Genomic DNA, 15,532 nt, shown 5'->3' on the forward strand with positions numbered 1-15,532 from the left:
GTGGCCGGAGCCTTAAACCACCTTTTCGAACGATACTACACTTGATCTTAGCCAAAAGGCCGAGAAGCGATAACCAGAATTGGTTTGGGCCTCGAGTGGCACCCTGGCCTATGCCGGACACATCTTAGGGAGAGAGAGCGAGAGGGAGACAAACCCACGCCTACACAAGACATTTTGTCACCCAAGCCAACCCTTGAAAAGGCTGCTTTGCAGAGCCAAAACAAGAAGAATGGTGCGTTTTGCAGCCGCCGCCCACTGCAATGAATCTGAATAACTCCTCCTTTAGGGCGCAAGCAACTCCCCTCCCCCTTGCAGTCTTTCCAATTCACGATACAAAAAGACGGACAGGACAGGTTGCCTGACTTTCCGTCACTGCCACCCTTTGCCATCCTTACCCGTAGAAAGCCCTTTCATCATCCCCAAACCCTAATCTTTTCCCTTTCCTTCCCAGCCCCCAAACCCTGCCCTCTGTACCTTTCTCACCACCCGCTTCCCTTCTCCTGTCATCCCCCTACCACCCGGGAAAAAAAGAGATTGCCCCCTCCTTCCACTAGCCCACCCTCCCACCCAAAGAACAACTTCTTCTGCGCAGCTTGTTTTCTAGGCAGCAGCGCTATTGTGATGTCATCGGGGGGCATTGTGACAAGCCGCCAGTGTTCCGTCTCTTCATGTTGTGCACAGTTCAAACGGAAAATACATCAACAGGCAGACTACAGAAAAGCTTACTATCAAAGGTTAGAGGGGGGCTTTCTCAGAGGGCTTTTTACAGTTTTTCTATTCCCAATTAGCCGTTTAAGTGTACTTATTGAAAGTAGTAATTCTTTCATAGGCCGCCCTTTCTTAGTATTTGACGTTCCTTATATTGCGGTATGAGGCTTCGCAGTAGGTTGCAAACATTCATCACCCATGACTGTCCCCAATTGAGCTCAGAAGCTCAATGTCTATCATGACCTCTCTTTTAGAATGTCCAAGAGCAAGCAAACTATTCCTCCAGGAGAGGGCGCCAACAGACTACTAAAGAGATCATCATTACTCAAAGAAAACCCCAAAAACCAATGCATGATAGGAATAAACAGGTAACTTTCTTTGGAGTGGAAGCGGAGAGATCGCACCAGATGCCAATTCTAGATGTTATCACACCTGTGGTCACTGCAGCAGCAGGTGAATCCACTTTGTCCAAAAGGGATCTATTCCATTCAATTGCAAATGATCTAGATAAGACAGAGAACTGCAGCACGGGGACATAGCCGAGTTGGTCAGGTTGAGTGGTGATGAGTTTGCTATTTGGATGAATAAAGAAAGTCAAAAGTGTGAAAGATAAAAAACAAAAGGAGGAAGTGTGAAAAGTGAATGGGCCAAATTGAGGTGCATATGAAGACGTATGCTTTCTTCCAATTCATTAAATCGGGCTAATATGAATCAGGTGAATTGAGTTCTGCTTTTGGAAACTGGGTTAAGAAGGGGTGCACCGTTCCTGGAGGTACTGCAATACCAGGTCAATGCGTGGAGTGGACAGAGCAAGCTCTTTTTCCATCTCCCTGTTCTAAAAATCCATTTAATATATGGTCCCCAGATAGGGGACGTATCAGATATTAAACTGATAAGAACAGATACTACACTTGATCTTAGCCAAAAGGCCGAGAAGCGATAACCAGAATTGGTTTGGGCCTCGAGTGGCACCCTGGCCTATGCCGGACACATCTTAGGGAGAGAGAGCGAGAGGGAGACAAACCCACGCCTACACAAGACATTTTGTCACCCAAGCCAACCCTTGAAAAGGCTGCTTTGCAGAGCCAAAACAAGAAGAATGGTGCGTTTTGCAGCCGCCGCCCACTGCAATGAATCTGAATAACTCCTCCTTTAGGGCGCAAGCAACTCCCCTCCCCCTTGCAGTCTTTCCAATTCACGATACAAAAAGACGGACAGGACAGGTTGCCTGACTTTCCGTCACTGCCACCCTTTGCCATCCTTACCCGTAGAAAGCCCTTTCATCATCCCCAAACCCTAATCTTTTCCCTTGCCTTCCCAGCCCCCAAACCCTGCCCTCTGTACCTTTCTCACCACCCGCTTCCCTTCTCCTGTCATCCCCCTACCACCCGGGAAAAAAAGAGATTGCCCCCTCCTTCCACTAGCCCACCCTCCCACCCAAAGAACAACTTCTTCTGCGCAGCTTGTTTTCTAGGCAGCAGCGCTATTGTGATGTCATCGGGGGGCATTGTGACAAGCCGCCAGTGTTCCGTCTCTTCATGTTGTGCACAGTTCAAACGGAAAATACATCAACAGGCAGACTACAGAAAAGCTTACTATCAAAGGTTAGAGGGGGGCTTTCTCAGAGGGCTTTTTACAGTTTTTCTATTCCCAATTAGCCGTTTAAGTGTACTTATTGAAAGTAGTAATTCTTTCATAGGCCGCCCTTTCTTAGTATTTGACGTTCCTTATATTGCGGTATGAGGCTTCGCAGTAGGTTGCAAACATTCATCACCCATGACTGTCCCCAATTGAGCTCAGAAGCTCAATGTCTATCATGACCTCTCTTTTAGAATGTCCAAGAGCAAGCAAACTATTCCTCCAGGAGAGGGCGCCAACAGACTACTAAAGAGATCATCATTACTCAAAGAAAACCCCAAAAACCAATGCATGATAGGAATAAACAGGTAACTTTCTTTGGAGTGGAAGCGGAGAGATCGCACCAGATGCCAATTCTAGATGTTATCACACCTGTGGTCACTGCAGCAGCAGGTGAATCCACTTTGTCCAAAAGGGATCTATTCCATTCAATTGCAAATGATCTAGATAAGACAGAGAACTGCAGCACGGGGACATAGCCGAGTTGGTCAGGTTGAGTGGTGATGAGTTTGCTATTTGGATGAATAAAGAAAGTCAAAAGTGTGAAAGATAAAAAACAAAAGGAGGAAGTGTGAAAAGTGAATGGGCCAAATTGAGGTGCATATGAAGACGTATGCTTTCTTCCAATTCATTAAATCGGGCTAATATGAATCAGGTGAATTGAGTTCTGCTTTTGGAAACTGGGTTAAGAAGGGGTGCACCGTTCCTGGAGGTACTGCAATACCAGGTCAATGCGTGGAGTGGACAGAGCAAGCTCTTTTTCCATCTCCCTGTTCTAAAAATCCATTTAATATATGGTCCCCAGATAGGGGACGTATCAGATATTAAACTGATAAGAACAGATACTACACTTGATCTTAGCCAAAAGGCCGAGAAGCGATAACCAGAATTGGTTTGGGCCTCGAGTGGCACCCTGGCCTATGCCGGACACATCTTAGGGAGAGAGAGCGAGAGGGAGACAAACCCACGCCTACACAAGACATTTTGTCACCCAAGCCAACCCTTGAAAAGGCTGCTTTGCAGAGCCAAAACAAGAAGAATGGTGCGTTTTGCAGCCGCCGCCCACTGCAATGAATCTGAATAACTCCTCCTTTAGGGCGCAAGCAACTCCCCTCCCCCTTGCAGTCTTTCCAATTCACGATACAAAAAGACGGACAGGACAGGTTGCCTGACTTTCCGTCACTGCCACCCTTTGCCATCCTTACCCGTAGAAAGCCCTTTCATCATCCCCAAACCCTAATCTTTTCCCTTTCCTTCCCAGCCCCCAAACCCTGCCCTCTGTACCTTTCTCACCACCCGCTTCCCTTCTCCTGTCATCCCCCTACCACCCGGGAAAAAAAGAGATTGCCCCCTCCTTCCACTAGCCCACCCTCCCACCCAAAGAACAACTTCTTCTGCGCAGCTTGTTTTCTAGGCAGCAGCGCTATTGTGATGTCATCGGGGGGCATTGTGACAAGCCGCCAGTGTTCCGTCTCTTCATGTTGTGCACAGTTCAAACGGAAAATACATCAACAGGCAGACTACAGAAAAGCTTACTATCAAAGGTTAGAGGGGGGCTTTCTCAGAGGGCTTTTTACAGTTTTTCTATTCCCAATTAGCCGTTTAAGTGTACTTATTGAAAGTAGTAATTCTTTCATAGGCCGCCCTTTCTTAGTATTTGACGTTCCTTATATTGCGGTATGAGGCTTCGCAGTAGGTTGCAAACATTCATCACCCATGACTGTCCCCAATTGAGCTCAGAAGCTCAATGTCTATCATGACCTCTCTTTTAGAATGTCCAAGAGCAAGCAAACTATTCCTCCAGGAGAGGGCGCCAACAGACTACTAAAGAGATCATCATTACTCAAAGAAAACCCCAAAAACCAATGCATGATAGGAATAAACAGGTAACTTTCTTTGGAGTGGAAGCGGAGAGATCGCACCAGATGCCAATTCTAGATGTTATCACACCTGTGGTCACTGCAGCAGCAGGTGAATCCACTTTGTCCAAAAGGGATCTATTCCATTCAATTGCAAATGATCTAGATAAGACAGAGAACTGCAGCACGGGGACATAGCCGAGTTGGTCAGGTTGAGTGGTGATGAGTTTGCTATTTGGATGAATAAAGAAAGTCAAAAGTGTGAAAGATAAAAAACAAAAGGAGGAAGTGTGAAAAGTGAATGGGCCAAATTGAGGTGCATATGAAGACGTATGCTTTCTTCCAATTCATTAAATCGGGCTAATATGAATCAGGTGAATTGAGTTCTGCTTTTGGAAACTGGGTTAAGAAGGGGTGCACCGTTCCTGGAGGTACTGCAATACCAGGTCAATGCGTGGAGTGGACAGAGCAAGCTCTTTTTCCATCTCCCTGTTCTAAAAATCCATTTAATATATGGTCCCCAGATAGGGGACGTATCAGATATTAAACTGATAAGAACAGATACTACACTTGATCTTAGCCAAAAGGCCGAGAAGCGATAACCAGAATTGGTTTGGGCCTCGAGTGGCACCCTGGCCTATGCCGGACACATCTTAGGGAGAGAGAGCGAGAGGGAGACAAACCCACGCCTACACAAGACATTTTGTCACCCAAGCCAACCCTTGAAAAGGCTGCTTTGCAGAGCCAAAACAAGAAGAATGGTGCGTTTTGCAGCCGCCGCCCACTGCAATGAATCTGAATAACTCCTCCTTTAGGGCGCAAGCAACTCCCCTCCCCCTTGCAGTCTTTCCAATTCACGATACAAAAAGACGGACAGGACAGGTTGCCTGACTTTCCGTCACTGCCACCCTTTGCCATCCTTACCCGTAGAAAGCCCTTTCATCATCCCCAAACCCTAATCTTTTCCCTTTCCTTCCCAGCCCCCAAACCCTGCCCTCTGTACCTTTCTCACCACCCGCTTCCCTTCTCCTGTCATCCCCCTACCACCCGGGAAAAAAAGAGATTGCCCCCTCCTTCCACTAGCCCACCCTCCCACCCAAAGAACAACTTCTTCTGCGCAGCTTGTTTTCTAGGCAGCAGCGCTATTGTGATGTCATCGGGGGGCATTGTGACAAGCCGCCAGTGTTCCGTCTCTTCATGTTGTGCACAGTTCAAACGGAAAATACATCAACAGGCAGACTACAGAAAAGCTTACTATCAAAGGTTAGAGGGGGGCTTTCTCAGAGGGCTTTTTACAGTTTTTCTATTCCCAATTAGCCGTTTAAGTGTACTTATTGAAAGTAGTAATTCTTTCATAGGCCGCCCTTTCTTAGTATTTGACGTTCCTTATATTGCGGTATGAGGCTTCGCAGTAGGTTGCAAACATTCATCACCCATGACTGTCCCCAATTGAGCTCAGAAGCTCAATGTCTATCATGACCTCTCTTTTAGAATGTCCAAGAGCAAGCAAACTATTCCTCCAGGAGAGGGCGCCAACAGACTACTAAAGAGATCATCATTACTCAAAGAAAACCCCAAAAACCAATGCATGATAGGAATAAACAGGTAACTTTCTTTGGAGTGGAAGCGGAGAGATCGCACCAGATGCCAATTCTAGATGTTATCACACCTGTGGTCACTGCAGCAGCAGGTGAATCCACTTTGTCCAAAAGGGATCTATTCCATTCAATTGCAAATGATCTAGATAAGACAGAGAACTGCAGCACGGGGACATAGCCGAGTTGGTCAGGTTGAGTGGTGATGAGTTTGCTATTTGGATGAATAAAGAAAGTCAAAAGTGTGAAAGATAAAAAACAAAAGGAGGAAGTGTGAAAAGTGAATGGGCCAAATTGAGGTGCATATGAAGACGTATGCTTTCTTCCAATTCATTAAATCGGGCTAATATGAATCAGGTGAATTGAGTTCTGCTTTTGGAAACTGGGTTAAGAAGGGGTGCACCGTTCCTGGAGGTACTGCAATACCAGGTCAATGCGTGGAGTGGACAGAGCAAGCTCTTTTTCCATCTCCCTGTTCTAAAAATCCATTTAATATATGGTCCCCAGATAGGGGACGTATCAGATATTAAACTGATAAGAACAGATACTACACTTGATCTTAGCCAAAAGGCCGAGAAGCGATAACCAGAATTGGTTTGGGCCTCGAGTGGCACCCTGGCCTATGCCGGACACATCTTAGGGAGAGAGAGCGAGAGGGAGACAAACCCACGCCTACACAAGACATTTTGTCACCCAAGCCAACCCTTGAAAAGGCTGCTTTGCAGAGCCAAAACAAGAAGAATGGTGCGTTTTGCAGCCGCCGCCCACTGCAATGAATCTGAATAACTCCTCCTTTAGGGCGCAAGCAACTCCCCTCCCCCTTGCAGTCTTTCCAATTCACGATACAAAAAGACGGACAGGACAGGTTGCCTGACTTTCCGTCACTGCCACCCTTTGCCATCCTTACCCGTAGAAAGCCCTTTCATCATCCCCAAACCCTAATCTTTTCCCTTTCCTTCCCAGCCCCCAAACCCTGCCCTCTGTACCTTTCTCACCACCCGCTTCCCTTCTCCTGTCATCCCCCTACCACCCGGGAAAAAAAGAGATTGCCCCCTCCTTCCACTAGCCCACCCTCCCACCCAAAGAACAACTTCTTCTGCGCAGCTTGTTTTCTAGGCAGCAGCGCTATTGTGATGTCATCGGGGGGCATTGTGACAAGCCGCCAGTGTTCCGTCTCTTCATGTTGTGCACAGTTCAAACGGAAAATACATCAACAGGCAGACTACAGAAAAGCTTACTATCAAAGGTTAGAGGGGGGCTTTCTCAGAGGGCTTTTTACAGTTTTTCTATTCCCAATTAGCCGTTTAAGTGTACTTATTGAAAGTAGTAATTCTTTCATAGGCCGCCCTTTCTTAGTATTTGACGTTCCTTATATTGCGGTATGAGGCTTCGCAGTAGGTTGCAAACATTCATCACCCATGACTGTCCCCAATTGAGCTCAGAAGCTCAATGTCTATCATGACCTCTCTTTTAGAATGTCCAAGAGCAAGCAAACTATTCCTCCAGGAGAGGGCGCCAACAGACTACTAAAGAGATCATCATTACTCAAAGAAAACCCCAAAAACCAATGCATGATAGGAATAAACAGGTAACTTTCTTTGGAGTGGAAGCGGAGAGATCGCACCAGATGCCAATTCTAGATGTTATCACACCTGTGGTCACTGCAGCAGCAGGTGAATCCACTTTGTCCAAAAGGGATCTATTCCATTCAATTGCAAATGATCTAGATAAGACAGAGAACTGCAGCACGGGGACATAGCCGAGTTGGTCAGGTTGAGTGGTGATGAGTTTGCTATTTGGATGAATAAAGAAAGTCAAAAGTGTGAAAGATAAAAAACAAAAGGAGGAAGTGTGAAAAGTGAATGGGCCAAATTGAGGTGCATATGAAGACGTATGCTTTCTTCCAATTCATTAAATCGGGCTAATATGAATCAGGTGAATTGAGTTCTGCTTTTGGAAACTGGGTTAAGAAGGGGTGCACCGTTCCTGGAGGTACTGCAATACCAGGTCAATGCGTGGAGTGGACAGAGCAAGCTCTTTTTCCATCTCCCTGTTCTAAAAATCCATTTAATATATGGTCCCCAGATAGGGGACGTATCAGATATTAAACTGATAAGAACAGATACTACACTTGATCTTAGCCAAAAGGCCGAGAAGCGATAACCAGAATTGGTTTGGGCCTCGAGTGGCACCCTGGCCTATGCCGGACACATCTTAGGGAGAGAGAGCGAGAGGGAGACAAACCCACGCCTACACAAGACATTTTGTCACCCAAGCCAACCCTTGAAAAGGCTGCTTTGCAGAGCCAAAACAAGAAGAATGGTGCGTTTTGCAGCCGCCGCCCACTGCAATGAATCTGAATAACTCCTCCTTTAGGGCGCAAGCAACTCCCCTCCCCCTTGCAGTCTTTCCAATTCACGATACAAAAAGACGGACAGGACAGGTTGCCTGACTTTCCGTCACTGCCACCCTTTGCCATCCTTACCCGTAGAAAGCCCTTTCATCATCCCCAAACCCTAATCTTTTCCCTTTCCTTCCCAGCCCCCAAACCCTGCCCTCTGTACCTTTCTCACCACCCGCTTCCCTTCTCCTGTCATCCCCCTACCACCCGGGAAAAAAAGAGATTGCCCCCTCCTTCCACTAGCCCACCCTCCCACCCAAAGAACAACTTCTTCTGCGCAGCTTGTTTTCTAGGCAGCAGCGCTATTGTGATGTCATCGGGGGGCATTGTGACAAGCCGCCAGTGTTCCGTCTCTTCATGTTGTGCACAGTTCAAACGGAAAATACATCAACAGGCAGACTACAGAAAAGCTTACTATCAAAGGTTAGAGGGGGGCTTTCTCAGAGGGCTTTTTACAGTTTTTCTATTCCCAATTAGCCGTTTAAGTGTACTTATTGAAAGTAGTAATTCTTTCATAGGCCGCCCTTTCTTAGTATTTGACGTTCCTTATATTGCGGTATGAGGCTTCGCAGTAGGTTGCAAACATTCATCACCCATGACTGTCCCCAATTGAGCTCAGAAGCTCAATGTCTATCATGACCTCTCTTTTAGAATGTCCAAGAGCAAGCAAACTATTCCTCCAGGAGAGGGCGCCAACAGACTACTAAAGAGATCATCATTACTCAAAGAAAACCCCAAAAACCAATGCATGATAGGAATAAACAGGTAACTTTCTTTGGAGTGGAAGCGGAGAGATCGCACCAGATGCCAATTCTAGATGTTATCACACCTGTGGTCACTGCAGCAGCAGGTGAATCCACTTTGTCCAAAAGGGATCTATTCCATTCAATTGCAAATGATCTAGATAAGACAGAGAACTGCAGCACGGGGACATAGCCGAGTTGGTCAGGTTGAGTGGTGATGAGTTTGCTATTTGGATGAATAAAGAAAGTCAAAAGTGTGAAAGATAAAAAACAAAAGGAGGAAGTGTGAAAAGTGAATGGGCCAAATTGAGGTGCATATGAAGACGTATGCTTTCTTCCAATTCATTAAATCGGGCTAATATGAATCAGGTGAATTGAGTTCTGCTTTTGGAAACTGGGTTAAGAAGGGGTGCACCGTTCCTGGAGGTACTGCAATACCAGGTCAATGCGTGGAGTGGACAGAGCAAGCTCTTTTTCCATCTCCCTGTTCTAAAAATCCATTTAATATATGGTCCCCAGATAGGGGACGTATCAGATATTAAACTGATAAGAACAGATACTACACTTGATCTTAGCCAAAAGGCCGAGAAGCGATAACCAGAATTGGTTTGGGCCTCGAGTGGCACCCTGGCCTATGCCGGACACATCTTAGGGAGAGAGAGCGAGAGGGAGACAAACCCACGCCTACACAAGACATTTTGTCACCCAAGCCAACCCTTGAAAAGGCTGCTTTGCAGAGCCAAAACAAGAAGAATGGTGCGTTTTGCAGCCGCCGCCCACTGCAATGAATCTGAATAACTCCTCCTTTAGGGCGCAAGCAACTCCCCTCCCCCTTGCAGTCTTTCCAATTCACGATACAAAAAGACGGACAGGACAGGTTGCCTGACTTTCCGTCACTGCCACCCTTTGCCATCCTTACCCGTAGAAAGCCCTTTCATCATCCCCAAACCCTAATCTTTTCCCTTTCCTTCCCAGCCCCCAAACCCTGCCCTCTGTACCTTTCTCACCACCCGCTTCCCTTCTCCTGTCATCCCCCTACCACCCGGGAAAAAAAGAGATTGCCCCCTCCTTCCACTAGCCCACCCTCCCACCCAAAGAACAACTTCTTCTGCGCAGCTTGTTTTCTAGGCAGCAGCGCTATTGTGATGTCATCGGGGGGCATTGTGACAAGCCGCCAGTGTTCCGTCTCTTCATGTTGTGCACAGTTCAAACGGAAAATACATCAACAGGCAGACTACAGAAAAGCTTACTATCAAAGGTTAGAGGGGGGCTTTCTCAGAGGGCTTTTTACAGTTTTTCTATTCCCAATTAGCCGTTTAAGTGTACTTATTGAAAGTAGTAATTCTTTCATAGGCCGCCCTTTCTTAGTATTTGACGTTCCTTATATTGCGGTATGAGGCTTCGCAGTAGGTTGCAAACATTCATCACCCATGACTGTCCCCAATTGAGCTCAGAAGCTCAATGTCTATCATGACCTCTCTTTTAGAATGTCCAAGAGCAAGCAAACTATTCCTCCAGGAGAGGGCGCCAACAGACTACTAAAGAGATCATCATTACTCAAAGAAAACCCCAAAAACCAATGCATGATAGGAATAAACAGGTAACTTTCTTTGGAGTGGAAGCGGAGAGATCGCACCAGATGCCAATTCTAGATGTTATCACACCTGTGGTCACTGCAGCAGCAGGTGAATCCACTTTGTCCAAAAGGGATCTATTCCATTCAATTGCAAATGATCTAGATAAGACAGAGAACTGCAGCACGGGGACATAGCCGAGTTGGTCAGGTTGAGTGGTGATGAGTTTGCTATTTGGATGAATAAAGAAAGTCAAAAGTGTGAAAGATAAAAAACAAAAGGAGGAAGTGTGAAAAGTGAATGGGCCAAATTGAGGTGCATATGAAGACGTATGCTTTCTTCCAATTCATTAAATCGGGCTAATATGAATCAGGTGAATTGAGTTCTGCTTTTGGAAACTGGGTTAAGAAGGGGTGCACCGTTCCTGGAGGTACTGCAATACCAGGTCAATGCGTGGAGTGGACAGAGCAAGCTCTTTTTCCATCTCCCTGTTCTAAAAATCCATTTAATATATGGTCCCCAGATAGGGGACGTATCAGATATTAAACTGATAAGAACAGATACTACACTTGATCTTAGCCAAAAGGCCGAGAAGCGATAACCAGAATTGGTTTGGGCCTCGAGTGGCACCCTGGCCTATGCCGGACACATCTTAGGGAGAGAGAGCGAGAGGGAGACAAACCCACGCCTACACAAGACATTTTGTCACCCAAGCCAACCCTTGAAAAGGCTGCTTTGCAGAGCCAAAACAAGAAGAATGGTGCGTTTTGCAGCCGCCGCCCACTGCAATGAATCTGAATAACTCCTCCTTTAGGGCGCAAGCAACTCCCCTCCCCCTTGCAGTCTTTCCAATTCACGATACAAAAAGACGGACAGGACAGGTTGCCTGACTTTCCGTCACTGCCACCCTTTGCCATCCTTACCCGTAGAAAGCCCTTTCATCATCCCCAAACCCTAATCTTTTCCCTTTCCTTCCCAGCCCCCAAACCCTGCCCTCTGTACCTTTCTCACCACCCGCTTCCCTTCTCCTGTCATCCCCCTACCACCCGGGAAAAAAAGAGATTGCCCCCTCCTTCCACTAGCCCACCCTCCCACCCAAAGAACAACTTCTTCTGCGCAGCTTGTTTTCTAGGCAGCAGCGCTATTGTGATGTCATCGGGGGGCATTGTGACAAGCCGCCAGTGTTCCGTCTCTTCATGTTGTGCACAGTTCAAACGGAAAATACATCAACAGGCAGACTACAGAAAAGCTTACTATCAAAGGTTAGAGGGGGGCTTTCTCAGAGGGCTTTTTACAGTTTTTCTATTCCCAATTAGCCGTTTAAGTGTACTTATTGAAAGTAGTAATTCTTTCATAGGCCGCCCTTTCTTAGTATTTGACGTTCCTTATATTGCGGTATGAGGCTTCGCAGTAGGTTGCAAACATTCATCACCCATGACTGTCCCCAATTGAGCTCAGAAGCTCAATGTCTATCATGACCTCTCTTTTAGAATGTCCAAGAGCAAGCAAACTATTCCTCCAGGAGAGGGCGCCAACAGACTACTAAAGAGATCATCATTACTCAAAGAAAACCCCAAAAACCAATGCATGATAGGAATAAACAGGTAACTTTCTTTGGAGTGGAAGCGGAGAGATCGCACCAGATGCCAATTCTAGATGTTATCACACCTGTGGTCACTGCAGCAGCAGGTGAATCCACTTTGTCCAAAAGGGATCTATTCCATTCAATTGCAAATGATCTAGATAAGACAGAGAACTGCAGCACGGGGACATAGCCGAGTTGGTCAGGTTGAGTGGTGATGAGTTTGCTATTTGGATGAATAAAGAAAGTCAAAAGTGTGAAAGATAAAAAACAAAAGGAGGAAGTGTGAAAAGTGAATGGGCCAAATTGAGGTGCATATGAAGACGTATGCTTTCTTCCAATTCATTAAATCGGGCTAATATGAATCAGGTGAATTGAGTTCTGCTTTTGGAAACTGGGTTAAGAAGGGGTGCACCGTTCCTGGAGGTACTGCAATACCAGGTCAATGCGTGGAGTGGACAGAGCAAGCTCTTTTTCCATCTCCCTGTTCTAAAAATCCATTTAATATATGGTCCCCAGATAGGGGACGTATCAGATATTAAACTGATAAGAACAGATACTACACTTGATCTTAGCCAAAAGGCCGAGAAGCGATAACCAGAATTGGTTTGGGCCTCGAGTGGCACCCTGGCCTATGCCGGACACATCTTAGGGAGAGAGAGCGAGAGGGAGACAAACCCACGCCTACACAAGACATTTTGTCACCCAAGCCAACCCTTGAAAAGGCTGCTTTGCAGAGCCAAAACAAGAAGAATGGTGCGTTTTGCAGCCGCCGCCCACTGCAATGAATCTGAATAACTCCTCCTTTAGGGCGCAAGCAACTCCCCTCCCCCTTGCAGTCTTTCCAATTCACGATACAAAAAGACGGACAGGACAGGTTGCCTGACTTTCCGTCACTGCCACCCTTTGCCATCCTTACCCGTAGAAAGCCCTTTCATCATCCCCAAACCCTAATCTTTTCCCTTTCCTTCCCAGCCCCCAAACCCTGCCCTCTGTACCTTTCTCACCACCCGCTTCCCTTCTCCTGTCATCCCCCTACCACCCGGGAAAAAAAGAGATTGCCCCCTCCTTCCACTAGCCCACCCTCCCACCCAAAGAACAACTTCTTCTGCGCAGCTTGTTTTCTAGGCAGCAGCGCTATTGTGATGTCATCGGGGGGCATTGTGACAAGCCGCCAGTGTTCCGTCTCTTCATGTTGTGCACAGTTCAAACGGAAAATACATCAACAGGCAGACTACAGAAAAGCTTACTATCAAAGGTTAGAGGGGGGCTTTCTCAGAGGGCTTTTTACAGTTTTTCTATTCCCAATTAGCCGTTTAAGTGTACTTATTGAAAGTAGTAATTCTTTCATAGGCCGCCCTTTCTTAGTATTTGACGTTCCTTATATTGCGGTATGAGGCTTCGCAGTAGGTTGCAAACATTCATCACCCATGACTGTCCCCAATTGAGCTCAGAAGCTCAATGTCTATCATGACCTCTCTTTTAGAATGTCCAAGAGCAAGCAAACTATTCCTCCAGGAGAGGGCGCCAACAGACTACTAAAGAGATCATCATTACTCAAAGAAAACCCCAAAAACCAATGCATGATAGGAATAAACAGGTAACTTTCTTTGGAGTGGAAGCGGAGAGATCGCACCAGATGCCAATTCTAGATGTTATCACACCTGTGGTCACTGCAGCAGCAGGTGAATCCACTTTGTCCAAAAGGGATCTATTCCATTCAATTGCAAATGATCTAGATAAGACAGAGAACTGCAGCACGGGGACATAGCCGAGTTGGTCAGGTTGAGTGGTGATGAGTTTGCTATTTGGATGAATAAAGAAAGTCAAAAGTGTGAAAGATAAAAAACAAAAGGAGGAAGTGTGAAAAGTGAATGGGCCAAATTGAGGTGCATATGAAGACGTATGCTTTCTTCCAATTCATTAAATCGGGCTAATATGAATCAGGTGAATTGAGTTCTGCTTTTGGAAACTGGGTTAAGAAGGGGTGCACCGTTCCTGGAGGTACTGCAATACCAGGTCAATGCGTGGAGTGGACAGAGCAAGCTCTTTTTCCATCTCCCTGTTCTAAAAATCCATTTAATATATGGTCCCCAGATAGGGGACGTATCAGATATTAAACTGATAAGAACAGATACTACACTTGATCTTAGCCAAAAGGCCGAGAAGCGATAACCAGAATTGGTTTGGGCCTCGAGTGGCACCCTGGCCTATGCCGGACACATCTTAGGGAGAGAGAGCGAGAGGGAGACAAACCCACGCCTACACAAGACATTTTGTCACCCAAGCCAACCCTTGAAAAGGCTGCTTTGCAGAGCCAAAACAAGAAGAATGGTGCGTTTTGCAGCCGCCGCCCACTGCAATGAATCTGAATAACTCCTCCTTTAGGGCGCAAGCAACTCCCCTCCCCCTTGCAGTCTTTCCAATTCACGATACAAAAAGACGGACAGGACAGGTTGCCTGACTTTCCGTCACTGCCACCCTTTGCCATCCTTACCCGTAGAAAGCCCTTTCATCATCCCCAAACCCTAATCTTTTCCCTTTCCTTCCCAGCCCCCAAACCCTGCCCTCTGTACCTTTCTCACCACCCGCTTCCCTTCTCCTGTCATCCCCCTACCACCCGGGAAAAAAAGAGATTGCCCCCTCCTTCCACTAGCCCACCCTCCCACCCAAAGAACAACTTCTTCTGCGCAGCTTGTTTTCTAGGCAGCAGCGCTATTGTGATGTCATCGGGGGGCATTGTGACAAGCCGCCAGTGTTCCGTCTCTTCATGTTGTGCACAGTTCAAACGGAAAATACATCAACAGGCAGACTACAGAAAAGCTTACTATCAAAGGTTAGAGGGGGGCTTTCTCAGAGGGCTTTTTACAGTTTTTCTATTCCCAATTAGCCGTTTAAGTGTACTTATTGAAAGTAGTAATTCTTTCATAGGCCGCCCTTTCTTAGTATTTGACGTTCCTTATATTGCGGTATGAGGCTTCGCAGTAGGTTGCAAACATTCATCACCCATGACTGTCCCCAATTGAGCTCAGAAGCTCAATGTCTATCATGACCTCTCTTTTAGAATGTCCAAGAGCAAGCAAACTATTCCTCCAGGAGAGGGCGCCAACAGACTACTAAAGAGATCATCATTACTCAAAGAAAACCCCAAAAACCAATGCATGATAGGAATAAACAGGTAACTTTCTTTGGAGTGGAAGCGGAGAGATCGCACCAGATGCCAATTCTAGATGTTATCACACCTGTGGTCACTGCAGCAGCAGGTGAATCCACTTTGTCCAAAAGGGATCTATTCCATTCAATTGCAAATGATCTAGATAAGACAGAGAACTGCAGCACGGGGACATAGCCGAGTTGGTCAGGTTGAGTGGTGATGAGTTTGCTATTTGGATGAATAAAGAAAGTCAAAAGTGTGAAAGATAAAAAACAAAA

At 46.4% G+C, this 15,532-nt stretch overlaps 9 non-coding genes across 9 annotated transcripts; all 9 read right to left on the reverse strand.

Moving 5' to 3' along the window:
- Window positions 1–1,458: 1,458 nt before the first annotated feature.
- On the reverse strand, window positions 1,459–1,649 carry LOC142288134 (U2 spliceosomal RNA). Its single transcript, XR_012748970.1, has one exon. It is a non-coding gene; the product is annotated as a U2 spliceosomal RNA (small nuclear RNA).
- Window positions 1,650–3,036: 1,387 nt separating this feature from the next.
- Window positions 3,037–3,227, reverse strand: LOC142288153 (U2 spliceosomal RNA). Its single transcript, XR_012748984.1, has one exon. It is a non-coding gene; the product is annotated as a U2 spliceosomal RNA (small nuclear RNA).
- A 1,387-nt stretch (window positions 3,228–4,614) lies between these two features.
- Window positions 4,615–4,805, reverse strand: LOC142288165 (U2 spliceosomal RNA). Its single transcript, XR_012748995.1, has one exon. It is a non-coding gene; the product is annotated as a U2 spliceosomal RNA (small nuclear RNA).
- A 1,387-nt stretch (window positions 4,806–6,192) lies between these two features.
- LOC142288176 (U2 spliceosomal RNA) lies at window positions 6,193–6,383 on the reverse strand. Its single transcript, XR_012749006.1, has one exon. It is a non-coding gene; the product is annotated as a U2 spliceosomal RNA (small nuclear RNA).
- A 1,387-nt stretch (window positions 6,384–7,770) lies between these two features.
- LOC142288187 (U2 spliceosomal RNA) lies at window positions 7,771–7,961 on the reverse strand. Its single transcript, XR_012749015.1, has one exon. It is a non-coding gene; the product is annotated as a U2 spliceosomal RNA (small nuclear RNA).
- A 1,387-nt stretch (window positions 7,962–9,348) lies between these two features.
- On the reverse strand, window positions 9,349–9,539 carry LOC142288140 (U2 spliceosomal RNA). Its single transcript, XR_012748973.1, has one exon. It is a non-coding gene; the product is annotated as a U2 spliceosomal RNA (small nuclear RNA).
- A 1,387-nt stretch (window positions 9,540–10,926) lies between these two features.
- Window positions 10,927–11,117, reverse strand: LOC142288144 (U2 spliceosomal RNA). Its single transcript, XR_012748974.1, has one exon. It is a non-coding gene; the product is annotated as a U2 spliceosomal RNA (small nuclear RNA).
- Window positions 11,118–12,504: 1,387 nt separating this feature from the next.
- Window positions 12,505–12,695, reverse strand: LOC142288145 (U2 spliceosomal RNA). The gene has a single exon (XR_012748975.1). It is a non-coding gene; the product is annotated as a U2 spliceosomal RNA (small nuclear RNA).
- Window positions 12,696–14,082: 1,387 nt separating this feature from the next.
- Window positions 14,083–14,273, reverse strand: LOC142288146 (U2 spliceosomal RNA). Its single transcript, XR_012748977.1, has one exon. It is a non-coding gene; the product is annotated as a U2 spliceosomal RNA (small nuclear RNA).
- Window positions 14,274–15,532: the final 1,259 nt, after the last annotated feature.

This window comes from Anomaloglossus baeobatrachus, unplaced genomic scaffold (assembly GCF_048569485.1).
Source record: "Anomaloglossus baeobatrachus isolate aAnoBae1 unplaced genomic scaffold, aAnoBae1.hap1 Scaffold_791, whole genome shotgun sequence".
NCBI classification, from domain to species: Eukaryota; Metazoa; Chordata; class Amphibia; order Anura; family Aromobatidae; genus Anomaloglossus; species Anomaloglossus baeobatrachus.